We start from the raw sequence: 21,042 nt of genomic DNA on the forward strand, positions 1-21,042 counted from the left end.
CCAGGACCTCCTATATTATAGGAGGATGCTCTATCAGTTGAGCCACATCCACCTCCCTAATGCTAGTTCTAAGCCTTAGTTTACTCAACCATAAAGTGGAGAATATATATTTGAACCTCAGAGTACTGTTGAAAAGATTAATGGGCAATTCAAATAAAGCACTAATAAAGGCTCCATAAATATTAGTTATTATATGACAGGCAGTGCAGTGGAGTGGTTAAAAACTCCAAAACTATGGATTCAACTGGTGAAAATATTCTCTAGAATGGCAAAGCCCCAGAGTGGGGTATAGCCTTTTTAGTGAAGTACAAGTTTTGAGGCAGAGAATAGAGCAGACTCCAAGGTTACACTGGGTAGTGTAGTCCTGGTATGGAGGTGAACCCCCTTCAGTACTGGACAGAAGAGCTGACTAAGACATTTAGCTCTGGTCAATAACCAAGAAATGATACCACCATTTAATCCTGTGGGCACAAAAACAATTCACCTTTAAAAGTCTTCTGCCATCATGCACTAGGACTTCAAAAGAAATGTTTTGGGATGAAGATGTAGCTCAAATGGTTGAGTGCCTGCTTCCCAAGTATGAGGTCCTGGGTTCAATCCCCAGTGCCTCCTAAAAAAAGAAATGCTATTACTCTGTGGAATTTTGCTGTTTTTGTGTATTTAAGTCTGGGAACCTTTTCTATATATGTATTCTCCTCTAGCAAGGGCAAGATAATTCATATAATGCATATAATAGTCCCTGGTATTTCAGTACCTGGTACATGGCAGATGACCTTAACAATGTCAGTGTTCTACACACTTATATCTTTTTTACCTTTCTTCATCCTTTTACGACTTTCCCTTCCTTAATTTTTTTTACTTATTTCTTAAACAGTATTGTATGTCTTCTTTCTTAACCTCTCCCAATAGTAAAGCATTTGATACTTTTATTTTAAAATAGTGCAAAGGTTAAAATATTTCTCAATGGTGTGGTCCAAGATTAATTTTCCTTATGGATGAGGAGTCAACAGAAAGAAAAAAGAGAAAAAGAACAAGTTTCCAATTTTTATTTTCTAGTCAAACATCTACTTAGAAAAATGCTATTATGGTATAAAGTAACACAATTAAGAGATACAATAAATGGTTCTCTTTTTTTCCCTCCTTCTATTAGTTTAGGCAAATCTTTCTAAGCTAATACTTTAACATATACAAAATTTAACAAATTTGATTTAATCAACATTGGGGAGTATTTAAAAACAAAACAAAACATTACCTTTACCAAATGTGGTTTCACCAAGATTACTACTAAGGTATATCGTTTCAAGACAGGAGGCAACCCAATTTCTAATTGTGTTTTACAGTATCCAGATCTCTTTGATATTACATTTGATTTTTTACACCAAGGAACAAAATGCTTATAATCTTCCACTCCTGATACCACATCATAGATTTCCTGTATAGAATACACTATGATTTTCCTCTCTGAATATTCTTTTCTTTTGTTTATAATGGTGCAGCAATTTTGAAGAATGTTCTTGCATACATCTCCTTAGACACAACTGAAGAATGAAGTGGAAGAGTTCTGCTCATCAAAATGCCACAGGAAGTTAAATATCTGACGTTCCATGCAGATTCCTGTACTGGAGCCGTGGCTCGCGTCGCCGCCCTGGCCTTCGGACAGCATCCCGAGACCACCCTTCTTAAAGCCTTCCGAGCTGCCATCAAAATGCCACGTCTTAATCACAAAGAATGTAACATGGAAATGAGCTGGAATTTATGCATCGGCAAGATTGTTTATGTATTAAGGGCCTCTGTTTTTGCCATGAAAAATCAATCTGTATTTAAAAATATTCAAATAAGAGGGGAATAAAAACTGTGGAGTTTGGAAAAAGGGATGTTATATACTGGGTTTCAGAATTTTCTATAGCTAAAAGGTGATGATGGGATAATGACATTATGAAGGAATATAGACAAATGGGAGAGAGAAAATAGTTATGAATCTTTGTGTTAAGCTTATGTAAAATAATGCATGCATTCATTTTTTTTCTCTATTCATTGAAGCTTCAATAAGCATCTAAATCTATGAGGTACTATGATAACCAGACCCAGAAAATTCTGAACCCTATATATTTGTCTCGGTATTTGTCTGTCAAGCTTGTGCTCTCTCTTAGAATCAACTGGTATTTCATATCTTATGAAAAGTGACCTTTTATACCCACAGGCAGAGTTAGATACTTCTAATGCAGTGTTTCCAGCCTTCCAGCATAATTTTTATTCTTACCTTCCAGATATTAAGTGTAAGTTTTTTTCCCCCAAATTTCTCTCCTTCCCATGAATTACTTACGAACAGGACATTTGTCTTGTTTACAGATGCACACTCATGTCCAGGCATGAGACCATGCATATATAGCACTCTGGCATTTCTTGGGGACCCAGGAATTTATGCCCATATAATTTAATTTTTCTAAGTCATTAATCAGATTCTTAACTTTTTTTTCCCTGGAGGTATCCTTGAGTAAGATATTATTGAAAAGTAATATGAAAAAAGAACACAATGTACCTCAGATTTTATGAGTAGAAGCAGGAAGAGCAGTTGATATGGTTATTGCAATAATACAAGTTGGAGAAGTTAAGAGCTTGCCCAAAATTTTTCTCCATTTTTAATTCTCAATTTTATCACAGAAGATGTCTGTGATACATAATTGACGTATTTACATTCTCCATATTTTACACATCTTCTCTGCCAGTCAACATATCATGATGACTATTTCTTAGTATTAATTAATTCCACTAATTTCTTTCCATTTCCATGTAAACTTCCTTTTCCCCCATCCTTATTATTTCTTTATGAACTAAAATATTTTTCAAAAATTATTCTCCATTTTCAGTGCTCCCCCATTTTCATCTTCTTATTCCAAGAGAGACATTTTTTTTTAGCCTACTATCTAAATTGAATCATTTTTTTCACCCCTTAAATAACTTTATGGTTTCCATCTACCTTGAGTTGGTGGCTAGCCTCACAGCTCTTTATGATCCAGAAATGGGCAAGGTGGAGACCATCACCACCCACTACCTGTTCTTCTTGGGCCTTTCCTGTGCTTTGTTATCTCTTCGACTGGATCTGGCACTTCTATTTTGAAGGTTTCTTTGACCTTTTTGCTGTGTGGCTACAGTAGTCCAGGCCTTTCTGTACTGCGACTTCTATCTGTATATCACAAAAGTATGAATGTGTCACGATGATGAAAAAGGCTGTTGATGTGGGAGGAGTGGGGTGAGGGGGGTGGGGGCTATATAAGGACCTCATATTTTTTTAATGTAGCATTCAAAAAAATAAATAAAATTAAATAAAATTCAAAAGTACTCAAGCAGAAGAAACTCCGCTTGCAATGTAAATGCAAAGACCATCAAAACATCTGTCCTTCAGGGTGGTCAGATAGTATTTCTACCACAGCAAAGAATAAGATTCTTGATACAGAAAATCAGAAACTTAATTATTTTATTGCAGATAGTCATCAGTGGCTCTGTGAGGATATAGAGGAAAAAAGCCAGAAGGTCTCTGTTTAATATATCTTGTCTTATCATTTCCATTACTTTGTAAAAAGATTTTTTTACACAAAGAAACAGCATGTGTCTTCTATTAGGAGAGCTCCAAAAGTGAAGATTTTGTGAGGATTAAGGGAAAATATATTTTTATTTTAAAAACATTTTGAAACTGTTGATTCTCTCTGGTTACAATGAAATTGTATTCCTTGACAATTAGTAGATTATATATTCTTCTGTCTTAAGAAAAAATTGTGATTGATTATATTGTTCATTGACTGATAACCCTCTATTAAATTCCTTTCTTCTCTATTTTGATAATAATACAATTGTAGCTAGGATGTGGCTATATTCTGAAGCCCCTATTGCAGGTTAAATGACCATATGACTTAATTCTTGGCAATAAGAGAGGGAAAAAGCAATGCATGAAGAATTTACTTCTTACTTAAGAGGACATCCCCTACTGGACTCCCACTTCTTACCTCTTTGGCTGGCTCCCCTTAGGATGACCAGAACAAACCATGGAAGTCACCTGTGGAAAATGGTAAAGCCACCTGTTCCTGAGTGATTGTTTAGAGTGGAGTATTAGACTTAGAACCCCTGTCCTAGATTATTCATTAAAACCCCAAAATGTTAGAATCATAGAAGTTTCATAGTTTTCAATTTAGCTTAAACTAACAATGTAGATAGATTTCTTTTTCTATTCAACCCGTACGTGCATTACCTATCAACTTCCCTTCACTCTCTTTCCCTACCTTGCACATTGTTATTATATACAATGTGATTGCATATACCTAGTCACAATAGATTGGTTCAACAGTGGATGACATACTCACAATTGACCAATTATCACCCTTCCATATTACTGAATAAAAATCAAAATATTCTGTCCTCCATAGCTTTGGAATTATTGGCATATCTTCTTGTATTTTGACTGAAAAAACGGTAGAATCTTGGTTTTAGGGACACTGTGAAGAAAAAAAACCTGATGCATAAATAGTAGCTGAGATGAGATAAGGAGATATTGTGCTATGTTATATGTGTACCCTTACTTCAAGTTGTTCCCTTTGTCCAGTACTGAACTCAGTCTCTTGCATTTTATGTGAGTCCTATGAAACACCCAATTATTCAGGTAACATGTTCTCCCATCTTGATTTAGACTGTTTGACTTGGATATCTCTGGTTTATAATCAGAAATCTAGCTGTTGCAAAGTTTCTTCCATGGCTATCTTCAGTGAAGAGAGATAAATGACTAGAAGCTGATATTAACTGTATATTTTAAACCATTTGTAAGACTCTTGGCACGTGGACCTTTAAATGCACAAGAGATTTGAGGGAAAAGTAATTCTCCTATTGTGTGCACAGAAGGTTGGCATCTTTGTTAATGACACTGCCATTTTTATAAAGGTATAAATCATAGAATCTTGATAAATAGGTGAATGAAGAGATTGCAAAAGAAAAAAATGTGTGCTAAATTGTTTATAAGCCTATATGATTTAGCCTGTTTGTCTAATTCCTCATGTGCTCTTTATCTTGTGCATGAAATCATCTACAATGTTTAAAAGCTTAACTAGATACTATCTCTCATCACTGTTACAGTTCATTTTGAGCATTTATTATTTATTGTATTTTTTGAAGATATATAGATCACAAAAAAATGTTACGTTGAAAAATATAAACATACCCAACACCCCCCTCCCTACTCCTCCCACATCGACAACCTCCTTCATCATTGTGGCACATCCATTGCATTTGGTGAATACATCTTGGAGCACTGCTGCACCATATGGATTATAGTTCACATTGTAATTTACACTCTCCCCCAACTAAATTCAGTGGGTATGGCAGGATATGTAGTGTCCTGCATATCTGTCCCTGCAATATCATTTAGGACAACTCCAAGTCCCCAAAATATCCCAATGTCACATCTCTTTTTTCCTTTCCCTGCCTTCAACAACTACCGTGGTCATGTTCTCCATAACAATGATATAATTTCATCCATTTCTAGAGTCACAATATTTCTATAGTAGAATAGAAGTAAGTCTACTCTTATTTTATTTTATTCCTCCATCCTAAAGACACTGGGATGGTAATGTCCATTCCACCTCTAAATTCAGAGGGGACTTCAATCTTACATGGCTGATGGAGGAATTCTACTGCTTGGAGTTGTAGGCACTCTTGGTTCCCTGTTGTGGTTGACCATCTTCACCTCCCTGTTAGCTGGCCTAGGTAAGTCCAAAGAAATGGAGAGTAGGAGTTGCAACTCTGCTGAGGTTCAGGACCCAGCTGGCAAATGGCTAGTCCAAATATTCAAGTTTCCTGAGTATACACCAACCCCAGTGCCAACCAGAGGTTCAGTAAAAGTGACTGAGTCTCACTCCATCACACCTAGGAGTGCATATTCCAAAGTAGGGCCCACTGGCAAGGCATTGAACGCCAGAGCTATATATCATGACTGTAGGGCCTAGGTATCTCTGTAGCCCTCAGGAACACAACAATACCTGGGGTTGTATCTATTTTTACTGTCTCTGAGACCCTGCTGAGATGTGCATAAGCGTGATCCCTCTGATGATCTCCCAACTCATTTTGAAGTCTCTTAGGCATATAAACTAATTTCACTTTATCATTATCACCTTTTATTCTAGGTCTTTTTCTAGTTGCATCACCAGCTGGTGCATGGTAGTAATCTCTGCACACCAGGAGGCTCATCCCCACGAGTAGAGTTATGTCTCACGCTGGAGGAAAGGTAATGCATTTACATGATGAGTTTGGCTTAAAGAGTGGCCACGTTTGAGCAATATGGAGGCTCTCAGAAAGTAACTCTTAGGTACCCTGCAGCTCTAGTTGAAATTTCAAGCACGCAGACTCATAAGCATAGTCATCAGTATCAAGAGATCTTGATGGATCTTCCTTCTTCACTGGTCTTTGCCCTTGTACTTGGGGGATTGTTGCTGCTCCATTCGGGAAAGCAATAGAGTTTCCTGGAATGGGAACTCAGCAGTGTCTCAGTTGTCATGTGAAATTCTACCTTCTCTGTCAATACCCAAAGAACATCCAAACATATCTATATGCCCTTTGTGCATGCCCTCAAGAACTTCATAACCATGCATCCCCCATCAATAACCCCTCACATCAGTGCTCCTCCCCTGCCATAGATGAACCCTCTGTGATCCAAAACTTATTCAAAATGAAGTCTAATATATTTTCAAATTCAATTAATAGATAAATGAAATGATAATGATAGGTCTAAAGATTAGAAACAATATATAATAATTTATATAAAATAAAACTAAGTAAAATATAAATTAGGGTATTAAAAAATGTAAAACATAAGAAAAAAGTCTTTAAGTTTTGTCTTTCATCAGCATAATAGATGTTATCCTGTATGCACAGTGGCAAGTCAATCTCTTCCATTTCTTCCTTAGTGTTTGTGATGGTTAGGCTATTGTGACAGGTAATTGTGCCCAGTTGTTTGGTCAAGCAAGCATTGGATTAACTGTAAGACAAGGGCATTTATGGACTTCAGACACTATTGACTTTACTGCAGTGGTAAATCATAGAAATCTGGTTATAATTACATCAATCAGGGAGATTGCCATCAGCAATGAGTGACACTTAATGCAATATGCTGTATCCCTTAAAAGGGGAAGTGATTCCAGCATTGAGAGAGAATTTCCCAGCTCATGTTTGAACAGCCAGCATCTCCCAGAACTCATCAAGAACCTTCACTGGATTTTCATTGCAGGCCGTGGTTGCAGCCTGCTTAGGGAACCTGACTTGTGTATCCCCACAGCTGCATGAGAGACTCTTACAGAATTGAATACTACTGACAGATATCTCGTATTAATTCTGTTTCTCTAGAGAACCCTGACTAAAACAGCTTGGTACCAGAAGTGTTTCCTGAGGAACGGAGTCTTAAACATGGGGTGCCTGAGGTGGTTCTGGGAGTTTTGCAATTGTTTCTCTACCCTAAATGGACTCAAGGGTACTGATGACTCCCTAACCAATAACAAAGAGACTGGTAACAGTCCGTGGCATGAGTTGGCAATTGAAATACACAAAATAGCATCACTGGATTCCCCTACTTCCATGCTTATAAGAAGTAAGGATCTGAGTAAGAGGGTTTTAAACTCCTTAACAGAGTTTTGTGGAGTCAAACAGTAAAAGTATAATGATGTTGGATGGCTCCTCCTAGATACTTTAGATACTGTTACAAGAAAGAGATGAGTTAAAGACTTCAAATTTGAAACTTAAACACCGAATGGATGATGCAAAGTTTTCTATGCATGCTCTGAAAGAAAATCTTGTCTCCTGTAGCCAAAGGCTTGACATAGCTGAGAGCCAAACTCAGACTCTCATTGTACGAGCAGTGGAGTTATGAAGGAGACTAAAATCACACAGGATTTCTGCAATTGAAGTGAAGGCATGGATTAGAAAAGAGTGGAGTCCAGAGAATTGGGGTGGAGACATAAGGGATGATTATGATATTGATGGAGATATCAGAACCCTGAATTCTGCTGCTAATTTACCAGATAAGCCTGCCATGCCCTGTCCTGTCCAGACCACACCTTGTCAACCTTGTATCATCCAGTCTCTAGCTTTGCCCAGGGATTCCAGACCTGAGGTGGGTACCAGCAAAATTGAAACCTGCCCAGGGTCCAGTCTGTCCCAGGGAGTCTGGGACTTCTCCCAGCCCGGATCCATGTGCCACCAAAACTCTAGCATGCACTGCCTAGCTTGCAAGGCATTTTTCTTCTTCTTCTTCTTCTCCTTCTTCTTCTTCTCATTCTTCTTCTTCTCCTCTTTCTTCTCCTTCTCCTTCTTCTTCTCCTCCTCCTCCTTCTTCTTCTTCCTTCTTCTTCTTCTCTTTCTCCTTCTTCTTTTCTTTTAAATTTTACATTTAAAAAATATGAGGTCCCCATATACCACCCCACCCCACCCATGCCACCCCTCCCACATCAACAAACTTTCCCATCATTGTGGCACATCTACTGTACCTGGAGAATACATTCTGGAGAGCCACTGCAGTATATGGACTGTGGTCCACATTGTAGCCACACTCTCCCCCAGTCCACCCAGTGGGCCACGACAGGACACACAACATCCAGCATCCATCCCTGCAGTACCACCTAGGGCAACTCCAAATCCTGAAAATGCCCCCACACCATATCTCTTCTTCCCTCCCCTGACCATCAGCAGCCACTGTGGCCACCCTCTCCACATCACTACCACAATTTCTTCCTTTACTAATCACAATAGTTCCCCAGCAGAACACAAGTAAGTCCACTCTAATCCATACTCTATTCCTCCATCTTGTGGTCCTGGAATGGCTATGTCTAGTCCCCCTCTACATCAAGAGGGGGTTTAGATTCCACATGGATGATGAATACAATTCTCCTGCATGAAGCTGTAGGCACTCTTGGCTCCCTAGTATGGTGGTTGACCCTCTTCACCTCCCTGTCATCAGGTCAGGGTAAGTCCAAGAAATCAGAGGGTATGAGCTGCAAGTCTGCAGAGGCCCAGGGCCTGGCCATCACATGGACAATTCAGAGATTCATGTCCCCTGAGTATACAGCAACCCAAATGCCAACCACAAATCTGGTAAAAGTAACAGAAGAGACAGGTGTAGAAAGGTTATATCTGAGTGCAAGGCATTTCTAATCCTTCTCCTTACCCACCCCCACCACCTCTCTTGTCTTACAGACCTATTACTAGACTAAAACCACAAGCCCTCAAAGGTGAAATGCAAACTGTGACCCATGAGGAAGCAAGGTATATGGAAAGAAAGACATCAGAGGACTATGTGTGGGAATGGATACTAAGGGTATGGCATAATGGTGGAAGGAAAATAAAGTTGGATCAGGCTGAATTTATTGATATGGGTCCACTAAGCAGAAATTCTGGATTCAACACTGTAGCTTGAGGAGTTAGAAAGGGCTCTAACAGTTTGTTTGGATGGCTGATTGAAACATGGGCCAAAAGATGGCCTAGCATATTTGAGGTTGAGATGCCCGATTTGCCCTGGTACACAGTAGAAGAGGGAATTCAAAGTCTTAGGGAGATTGGAATGTTAGAATGAACTTACCATTTGAGAACTGCCCACCCACCCCAGGAATACCCAGAGGACACACCTTTAATCATGACTGTGAGGAATAAATTTATAAGGGTAACTCCATCTATCCTGAAGAGCTCTGTGGTTCTCTTCTCTGTAGTCCAGATATTACTCTAGGGAGGACTGTGATGAAATTAGAATCCTTAAACATTATGGGAATGATTGGATTTCAGTCTGGTAAAGACAAGTATCTGCAATTAATCACCAAATTCAAGGTGGGCATGGCTACCACAATGAAAGGCAGATTCAAAAAGGCACTCAAAATAGTCTGAGTCCTGTAGAGTTATGGTGTTGGCTAATACATCATGGGGTACCTAACAGTGAAATAGATGGACAGTCTACTAAATTTCTTTGGGATCTGTATAAACAGAAGAGTTCTGGGTTAAGTGAACAAAACCCTATCTCAAATTAAGACACAGAGAATCACGGTCCCTTAATCAGTTACCAGAGTTGAGACAGTTTACAGACCCAGAGTCCCTTGAATTAAGAGGAGGCCAGGTCTCCTTGGAGAAGGATCATGTTAAACTGCCCATAATTTATACTGTTAATCTTCCTCCTACCTTTCCCCAAGGAGATCTATAGCTTTTACCAGAATAACTGTGCATTGGGGAAAAGGAAATGATCAGACATTTTGGGGATTATTAGACAATAGCTCAGAAGTGACATTAATTCCAGGAGACCCAAATCATCACTGTGGTCCACCAGTCAGAGTAGAGGCTTATGGAGGTCAGGTGATTAATGGAGTTTTACTTCCTGTCCATCTCACAGTTGATTCAGTGGGTCCCAGATGCATTCTGTGGTTATTTCCCCAGTTCCAGAATGCATAATTGGAATAGACATATTCAGTAACTGGCAGAATCCCCACATTGGATCCCTGACTTGTGGAATAAGGTCTATTATGGTTGGAAAGGACAAGTGGAAGCCACAAGAACTGCTTCTACTTAGCAAAATAGTAAACCAAAAGCAATACTGGATTCCTGGAAGGATGACAGAAATTAGTGCCACTATCAAGGATAAAAGGAGGCACGAGTGCTGATTTCCACCACATTCCCACTCAACTCTCCTATTTGGCCTGTACAGAAAACAGATGGATCTTGGAGGATGACAGTAGATTATCATAAACTTAACCAGGTGGTGACTCCAATTACAGCTGCTGTCCCAGATGTGGTATCATTGCTTGAGCAAATCAACACATCCCTGGTACCCGGTATGCAGCTGTTGATTTGGCAAATGCTTTTTTTCTCAATTGATATTGGTAAGGACCGCCAAAAACAGTTTGCTTTCATCTGGCAAGGCCAGCAGTATACCTTCACTATTCTGCCTTGGGGGTATATCAACTCTCCAGCTCTTTGTCATAATATTTTCCACAGGGATCTTGGTCATTTTTCTCTCCCTCAAGGCATAACACTGGTCCATTATATTGATGATATGATGTTGATAGGACCTAGTGAGAAAGAATTAGAAAAGTTTCTAGATTTATTAGTAAGGCATTTCTGTGAGAGAGGATGGGAGATAAATCCAAATAAAATACAAGGTCCTTCCACCTCAGCAAAATTTCTAAGTGTCCAGTGGTGTGGAGCATGTTGAGATATTCCTTCTAAAGTGAAGGATAGGCATTTTTGGGGGTTGGAGTTGTCCTAGGTGGTGCTGCAGGGACAGTTACCAAACATTGTATGTCCTCCCATGGCCCACTGGGTGGACTGTGGGAGAGTGTGGGCTATGGTGTGGACCACTGACCATGAGGTGCAGCAGTGCTTAGAGATGCATTCACCAAATGCAATGAATGTCTCATGATGATGAAGGAGGTTGTTGTTATGGAGGAAGGAGGGGGGCATGGGGGGGGTGGGGGTATATGGGGACCTCATATTTTTTTCAATGTAACATTAAAAATAACAAAGACAAAAAATACAAAGAAAAAAAAAGAAATCTATAAAAAAAATAAAGTGAAGGATAAGCTGTTGCATTTGGCTCCTCCTATAAACAAAAAAGAGGCACAACACTTATTTGGTCTCTTTGGATTTTGGAGACAACACGTTCCTCATTTGGGTGTGCTACTCTAGCCCATTTACCAGGTGACCAGAAAAGCTGCTAGGTTTGATTGGGGACTGGAACAAGAGGAGACTCTGCATCAGGTCCAGGCTGCTGTGCAAGCTGCACTACCACTTGGGCCAAATGACCCAGCAGAATTGATGGTGCTGAATGTTTCTGTGGCAAATAGAGATGCTGTCTGGAGCTTTTGGCTGTCCTCTATTGTAGAACCACTACACAGACCCTTAGGATTTTGGAGCAAAGCCCTGCCGTCCTCTGCAAATAATTACTTCCCTTTTGAGAAACAACTTTTGGCCAACTACTGTGCCTTAGCAGAGACTGAATCCTTACCCATGGGCCATCAACTTACCATGAGACCAGAGTTGTCTACCATGAGTTGGGTATTGACTGACCCACCAAACTAATGTTGGACATGCACAGAGCACTCCATAATGAAGTGGAAGTGGTATATACAAGATAGAGCTTGAGAGGGTCCTGAAAGGCATGAGTAATTATATGAGGAAATAGCCCAAATACCCATGGTCACCACCCCTACCATGTTACCTTCTCTTTCCCAGCCCACAGCTTTGGCCTTTTGGGGAGTTCTTACAATCAGTTGACTGGGGAAGAGAAAACTCAGACCTGGCTTACAGATTGTTGTGCATGATATGCAGGTACCACCCAAAAGTGGACACCTGCAGCACTGCAGCCTCTTTCTGGGACAACTCTGAAGGACAGTGGTGAGGACAAATCCTCCCACTGGGCAGAACTTTGAGCAGTGCACGTGGCTGTTCATTTTGCTTTGAAGAAGAAATGGACAGAGGTGCCTCTGTACACTGACTCATGGGCTATTGCCAAAGGTTTGGCTGGATGGTCAGGGACTTGGAAGGAACATGATTGGAAAATTGGTGACAAAGAGGTCTGGGGAAGAGGTATGTGGATTGACCTTTCTGAGTGGGCAAAAAATATGAAAAATTTTGTGTCCCATGTGAATGCTCACCAGAGAGTAACTTCAGTAGAGGAAGATTTTAATAATCCAGTGGATAAGATGACCCACTCTGTGGTTAATGCTCAGCCTCTTTCCCCAAATACTCCTGTCATTGCCCAGTGGGCTCATGAACAAAGAGGCCATAGAGGTAAGGATGGACATTATATATGGGCTCAGCAACATGGACTTCCCCTTACCAAGGCCAACTTGGCTACAGCCATGGCTGAGTGCCCAATCTGCCAGCAGCAGAGACCCACTCTGAGCCCTCGATATAACACCATTCCTTGAAGTGACCACCTTGCTACCTTGTGGCAGGTTGACTATATTTGACCATTTCCACCATAGAAGGGGCAGTGATTTGTTTTAACTGGAATAGACACATACACTGGATATGGGTTTTCATTTCCTGCACACAATGCTTCTTCCAAAACTACCATCTGTGAACTTCTCGAATGTCTTGTCTACCACCATGGCAATCTACACAGCATTGTTTCTGATCAAAGAACCTATTTCACATCAATCGATGTGTAGAAAAGGACATATGCCCATGGAATTCACTGGTCTTACCATGATCCCCATCACCCAGAAGCAGCTTGATTGATAGAACGGTGGAAAGGCCTTTTGAAGACTCAATTATGGCATCAACTAGGTGAAAATACCTTCTAGGGCTGGGACAGTGTTCTCTAGGAGGCTGTGTATGCTCTAAATCAGCATCCATTCTGTGGTGCTGTTTCTCCCATAACCAGGATCCATGGGTCCAGGAACCAGGGGTGGAAATGGGAGTGGCACTACTCACTATTACCCCTTGGGACCCACTAGGAAAATTTTTGCTTCCTGTCCCTGCAACCTCAAACTCTGCAGGTCTACAAGGTTTAGTCCCAAAAGTAGGAGAGCTGTCACCAGGGAACACAACAAGGATTCCATTGAACTGAATGTTAAAACTGTCACCTGGCCACCTTGGGGTCCTCTTGCCTCTGAATCAACAGTCAAAAAAGGAAATTACCATGCTAGCTGGGGTGATTGATCCTGACTATCAAGGGGAAATAGGACTGAATCTTCATAATGGGAGTAAAGAAGAGTTTGCCAAAACCAATGGAAAATTGCCACAACCCAATCCAAGAAGGACTAACAATCTTCAGGATCTTCCTTCCAGAATCTTCAGGAATTAAAGTTTGGGTCACCCCACCAGGCAAAGAACCACGGCCAGCTAAAGTGCCTGCTGAGGATAATGGAAACATGGAATGGGTAGTGAAAGAAGGTAGTGATAAATATGAACTTAGACCATGTGACCAGTTACAGAAATGAGGACTATAATGGTCATGAATCTTTCTTTCTTGTTGCATTATGATGATTGTATATGTATACACAAAACAAATTTCTTTGTCTTCTTCCACAAACTGTCCCCATATCATATAGCAAGTTATATCCATTCCATGTCATAATATTTGAGGATGTGAAGTTTGAGGGTGAATATTAGCCAATAACTTGCATCCTATTCTGTATGGAATTAATGCATTTCTGGTTGTACACAGGAGAGTTGAACATTGTTAGGGTGAAATGTATATATATATATATATATATATATATATATATATATATATATATATATATATATATATTCTTGTCTATTATTGTTTTTACTTAGAGACTAAGTATGATTTAAGGCAAAGGGTATGGTTGCTAAGTTGACAAGGGGTGGACTGTGATGGTTAGGTTATTGTGCCAACACAGCCAGGTGCCCAATTGTTTGGTCAAGCAATCACTGGACTAACGGTAATACACAGGCATTTATGGACATTAGTCACTATTGACTTTGCTGCAGTGGAAAATCATAGAAAGCTGGTTATAATTACATTAATCAGGGAGATTGCCATCAGCAATTAGTGACACTAAAGCCAATCAGTTGTATCCCTTAAAAGGGGAAGTGATTCCAGCATTAAGAGCTTATCTTTGGACAGCCAACATCTCCCAGAAATCGTCAAGAGCCTTCATTGGACTTTCATTGCAGACCCTGGTTGCAGCCTGCCTGGTGAACCTGAACTAGTCCATCCCCATAGCTTTGAGAGAGACTCTTATAGAATCATATACTATTGACAGATGTCTCTTATTGATTCTGTTTCTCTAGAGAACTCTGACTAATTCAGTGTCTACAACTTTTTTTATTATTATGTCTTCGAAAAAGTTTTAGGTCACAGTTAAATCACATATAGAATATAGGGAACTAAATAACGTGATGAGCAGATTATTAAATATAAAAATTCAACGTGGCAGGGAAAGAAGACATCCCCACAGTGAATAAGGGAGCAATTTCACATGTAAAAAGTATTACTTGATTTAAAAGTGAAGGATGTGTTTCAGAGAAAAATGAGAATGGCTAGCTTTGCCAACTTAATAATTGAAATGTAAACATTTATATAAATTAAAAACATTTTCTTTATAGAAAAAGCAAGCTATTCTGATTTCTTTCCATGTTAAAAGATAAGTAGTTTTTATTCTCCCCTGCTTATTTATTGGAGTGAATTTTTATTTATTTTTTAAAGATTTATTTTATTTATTTCTCTTCCCTCTCCCCACCCCATTGTTTGTTCTCTGTGTCCATTTGCTGTGTGTTCTTCTGTGTCCACTTGCATTCTTGTCAGGTGGCACTGGGAATCTGTGTCTCTTTTACTTGCATCCCCTTGCTGTGTCAGCTCTCCATGTGTGTGGTACCATTCCTGGGCTGGCTGTGCTTTTCTCATTGGGTGGCTCTTCTTGGGGAGCACACTCCTTGAGCATGGGCACACCTACATAGGGGACACCCTTGCATGGCATGGTACTCATTGCATGCGGCAGCACTGCATGTGGGCCACCTTACCACTTGGAGCAGGAGACCCTGGATATCAAACCCAGGACCTCCTATATTGTAGGCAGATGCTCTATCAGTTGAGCCACATCCACATCCCTTGTTTAATCTTAATAATCAAAAGCCACCAAAGAAAATGCTTTATCCAGTCAGATTTATTCATGAGATGAATCTTCTGAGTTTGAAATATACAGACAGTATTGGAAAGAAACATTCTTTCATTTTATGATAGTAAATGACATGAAATAATTGTGCTGTTGTGAAGAGTTTCATATTTCCTAGGGGATTATGGATATTAGAATGTTAAATTCAAAATAATGTTCCCCATGAAAATTTATATAAAATTCTCTGAGATATTGATTGAGAATATTGACTCTGATATTAAACTGGTCAGTTGTAAGTCACTGAAGTCATATACTAGCTTCATGAATTTGGCATATTATTTGATTTCACTATGCTCCTCAGGTAAAATATGCATAACAGTATTTCATCTATATGCATTTAATACAGTTAAAGTTATTAATATGACATTTAGCCCATAACATTGAAAACCATCAGCAATAAAATATACTTTCAATTAATCAAGCCTTTCCATTTTCCTTAGTGTCTCTATGTTAGTCTCTGAGGTTTAACAGAGTTTAAAAGAGGGGAAGTGGACTTGGCCCAGTGGTTAGGGCATCCACCTATTACATGCGAGGTCCGTGGTTCAAACCCTGGGCCTCCTTGACCCATGTGGATCTGGCCCATGCTCAGTGCTGATGTGCTCAAGGAGTGTCGTGCCACACAGGGGTGTTCCCTGCGTAGGGGCCCCCATACAAAAGGAGTGCGCCCGTGAGAGCCACACAGCACAAAAGAAAGTGCAGCCTGCCCAAGAATGTTGTCGCACACACACAGAGATCTGACACAACAAGATGACACAACAAAATGAAACACAGATTTCTGTGCTGCTGACAACAATATAAATGGACAAAGAAGAAGACACAGCAAATGGACACAGAGAACAGACAACCGGGGTAAGGCAGGGTGATAAATAAATAAATAAATAATTCTTTAAAAAAAAAAAAAAACAAACCTAGAATTTAAAAGAGTAAAATTAGTAAAGGGAAATGCACCCATGAGGTAAAAGATTCTCTTTTCATCGAAGATATAGGAGGAAGGGAAGTTTCATGCTAAAACTGCCAAAGTACTACTGACACCTGATGGGATAGTATAGACCAAGTTCAGAAGAGAAATCACTAAAAGTTATCTCTGGGAATGTTTTCTTAGAAGTAAGATTTGAATTGGAGCTTTAAATTTAAAGTTACTTATATTTCTTTAACAAAATCTACTTTCTCTTTTGTGTCCTAAGTACAAGTTTAAAAGGCTCGCATGAATAAGGAAAATAAATTAAAATCATTAATTAGAGTGGTTTTTCCCTAGATACTGTTACTGGTTTCTGTCCATTCCAAGTAGAGTTCAGTCTACTAATTTTCATTATAGTATTCCTGTAAAGATAATTCTTTGTATATTCTCTATTCTCCTATATTCTCCAGAGCAAGAGAAAAGATGTGCAAAATTCAAGGGGAAAGCAAAGAGATATAAAGTAAATTAATGACAAATAACAACGATGATTATCATAACCACAATGCCTAACACAAACTGCCTATTCTAAGTCAAATAGTGTAACATATATTACACTACTTATTCCCAAAACAACTCCCTAAAGTAAAGATTATTAGTGTACACAGTTTGCAAACAGAGAATAAGCTCCAATAATTTAAGTAAGGCCATATCATCCTAATACTTGTAATTTCCTTTTTCAGTCAGTTTATGTCAAGGTCTTTGACAGTGATTACTTAAGTTCAGGTTAAATGGAGCATTGTTGCTGAGATTGATCAGTGGAGAGATATTATTCATGTCAATACTCATTCATGAAATGTTTTTAAAGCACTTACCCCATATGAGCACTTGATTACGTATCGGAATAAAAATACTGAATGAGAAGGGGATGAGGACATAACTTTCCTAGAATATATTCCTAGAATATATACCTTTTCTCCAAAGTAAAGATGAGTTGTTCTGTGACTCAATCTTAATACTCTCAGTCTCATATTAAATGTTACTTCCTTGTATAGTTGTTGGAGCCTCTCATGTATATTGTATTTCTTTATAAATAGACTCTTTGTATTCAATTTTAATACCCTACTTGGAGATTTGACCTCACCAATGACCCCTAACCTATGTAAAGGCAGAGCCCACAATTCTTACTTTCAGTATACTAAAGGTATACACTGCATGGTCCATAGTAAATTACACTATATACTAAAACACATGAATTGGTTTACTGTGTTAGGCATTCTTTCATACATAATTGGGTCCCTAGAAATCAAATTCTCTATTTGTTCCAGTAGATTTCATAATGTATTACTGTTAAAGGGGGAAAAAAGTAGAGGGGAGATGATTAAAATTTTTAATTTTGTGAGAAGATATGAAATGGAACAATAACTGTAAAAACGTGAAAAGAGGAGGAACAAAAAAAGAAGGTTCCTGAAAGAGAGAGCAAAAGGAAGTGGAATTTTATGGAGGTGCACTAGGTTTCAGTTCGTAGAAAATATTTTCACTGAAATTTTCCAGGTCTTTGATCCCTTATCTAGACATATGTGAATTGTAAACAGAGAAGGGGAGGAATGGAATTTTTACCTTTATGGTGTGCTATGAAAAAACGAAAGTTAGAATGGAGTGTTCACTCAAGTAAGGAAGGAGCTAAGAATTAGTGAGAAGTAAGAAACTGAAAGAAGAAAATATAAGTTGTTTCAGTGGTGTGGGATTTGTCAGTGGGAAGAGGAGCTTGGTATCTTGAAGAAAAAAGGGATTTTGTTATTTGTACAAAATGAAGAATTAGATTCTGGGAAATGTAGGCGAGAATTAAAAATCTTGTCACAATGTGGATTTTAGAGTATGTGACAATCTGTGAAAAAAAAAGTCAATTTTCAGCATTAATAAAGGAAACAAGAACTGATTGAAATACCAAAAAGCAATGCCAAGGGTTCAATACAATGGAGAAGAGATAAAACATCTGTGGGATAGAAACGCTTAATTTCTTGAAGGAGCTGATTAAGGTCAGTCTGCACTGCATTACTCTATGTTTTTTTAATGGTTGTTCTGAACAGACAGTTATTCATAGTTAGAGGCATAAAAAAAGTTACAAGAAAGAAGATTAACTTCTTGTTTGATGTCAACTGAGAGCCTCACAATCAACATCTTTTCTTGCGCATTTTTCCTTTTGCCTTGTTTAGTTACTCAGTAAAGTCTTAAACTTACCTATTTTCTCTGTAAAGATCTAAAATTCAGAATATAAGTAATTGTAAAATTGGTGGAGGATGTGATAGGGATGAAGACACAATACAAGTAAATTTTACTTAGTTTACGTTCCAAATTTCAAGTGTATACGTGATTTGCTATGCATCACTTCTAAAAAAGTTTGCATGATATATTAAATGAGACGTAGTTCTATAACAGGACAAATAAACATCCCTTATTTTTCTGATAAGTGTCTTTCCCAGACAATGAGTGGTCCCATGGCACCGATGCCCATGTTAACTTGAATTGAACATGGTGATAGAGTTTTACTGGTCATCTTGCCCTTTGGTTATCCAAGATGCAGGGGAACACATCTAGCCAAAAATGACAAAATCATATAAACAGTTGGTAAATTAGAAGGTGGTAGGCAGAGAAATGCAAATAAAAACCAAACAGAGTAGAGAGATATCAGGAAGGAGAAACAGTTCTCATTAAAGAATAGCAAATGCAAACTAGAACAACTCTTATCATGAGGATAAGAGAGCTGACAGGTTTTGCTCTTTTTTGTTGTGGTTTGCTTACTGTTTTGTTATTCACGTGTCCATGATCTTTATTAAGGCAGAAAAGAATTTAAGATTACTTTCTCTTTTTATACCTGGGGTTTATGATGTAGCATTTGAAATATATTACAAAAGAAAACCAAGCAATAACCACAAAACTGGATGTCCATCTTAAAACAGTGTCCATCTTAAAACATTTGATGTGTTCCATTTTGCAGCTGGACACAGAGATCATAGTGGCTTCTAAATCTTGAAATAATTTTTCTTACAAATGAAATCAGAATATGTCAGACCAAAGGAGTAGAGAAATCTCATTTCGTTGGTGAAATTCATCCTGCTTGGTCTTTCTTATGTTCCTGTCCTCCAAGGATTCCTTTTTCAGGGTACTTTTGATAAACTACATGATTATCCTGATAAGAAAGAGCCTCATTATCATAATAACCAGGATTATTCCCTCTCTTCAAACCCCCATGAATTTATTACTTGGAAACTTTTTCTTCTTGGAAATATGTTATTTGTTGGTCACTGTCCCTATATTACTAACAGATCTTTATAGACAAAATGGAAATAATTCCTTTGTGGTACTGTGCTACTCAAATGTATTTCTTTCTGGTCTTGGGAGCCACTGAATGCTTCATTCTGAATGGAATGGCTTATGACAGGTATGGGCCTTTTGCTACCAATTACTCTCTCCTCCTGTTATGATCAACAGACTGTGTATCAAATTGGCAGCAGGCTGTTGAATCAGTGGAATTCCAGTCCACATAGGATTCACCGACCAGACATTCTCTTTAACTTCCTGTGGACCTAATCAGCTGAACCACTTTTTTCAGTGACATACCTCCAGTATTTCAGCTTTACCTTTGGGGACACTTTTATGATCTAGATGTTAATCTATGTGATTGTAGTGCTAGTTGTCACTATTACTTTTATGCTGATAGTTGGACCATACATGGAAATAATTCTGATCCTTCTAAAGCTACCATCAGCAACTAGGCAATTCAAGGCATTTTACCACCTGTTCTCACCTCATAGTTGTGATATTGTTTTTTGGATCAGGCATCATTACATATATGAGACCAAAGTCAAATCATTTATAAGCAATGGACAAACTTCTCTCTGTTTATAACATTGTGACACCAATGTTTAAAACCATGATATATTTTTCGAGGAATAGATATCATGGTGGCATTGAGAAAATCCCTACCAAAATGGGTTATGGTATAACTCAAAAAAGATGACTTGATTAAAGTTCTTTCTTTTTTATTTATTACATAGCAGTCTCCGTATATTATTTTGGTTCTTTCTCATATACTCCTAGAAATATTAACTATTTTGAGTGAGTGACTGCATATTATTTTTGTTTTTCCATGAAGTCAACTCAGCTTTTATAATCACATAGTAAATTAATTCCAATAATTAATTTTATTATGGAGGAAATTCAGTTACCTATCTAAAGTTTGTAAGTATTTTAAATATGCCATTGGAGTCATCAAAGATAGTTATTGTTATTATTGTTTCTCAATATTGGTAATTGTTAATTATAAATGTTTTCATCTTGACAAGTGTAGAGGATTAATTGAGAATTTAAATAGAAAAAGCTTAATATGATACCTGATGCATTGTGAGTTCTATAAGAAAATTTTCTCCTTTCATATGAACATCCATATGGCTCATTTCATCTTCTTTTACTCTTGGATTTGGATCCAGAATA

The 21,042-nt window shown here is 38.4% G+C and overlaps 1 pseudogene; it reads left to right on the forward strand.

The window, feature by feature from the left end:
- Positions 1-1,573: 1,573 nt before the first annotated feature.
- LOC139436169 (olfactory receptor 10AG1-like) lies at positions 1,574-20,555 on the forward strand (annotated as a pseudogene).
- The last annotated feature ends 487 nt before the right edge of the window (positions 20,556-21,042 follow it).

Source organism: Dasypus novemcinctus, chromosome 10 (assembly GCF_030445035.2).
Source record: "Dasypus novemcinctus isolate mDasNov1 chromosome 10, mDasNov1.1.hap2, whole genome shotgun sequence".
Taxonomy (NCBI): Eukaryota; Metazoa; Chordata; class Mammalia; order Cingulata; family Dasypodidae; genus Dasypus; species Dasypus novemcinctus.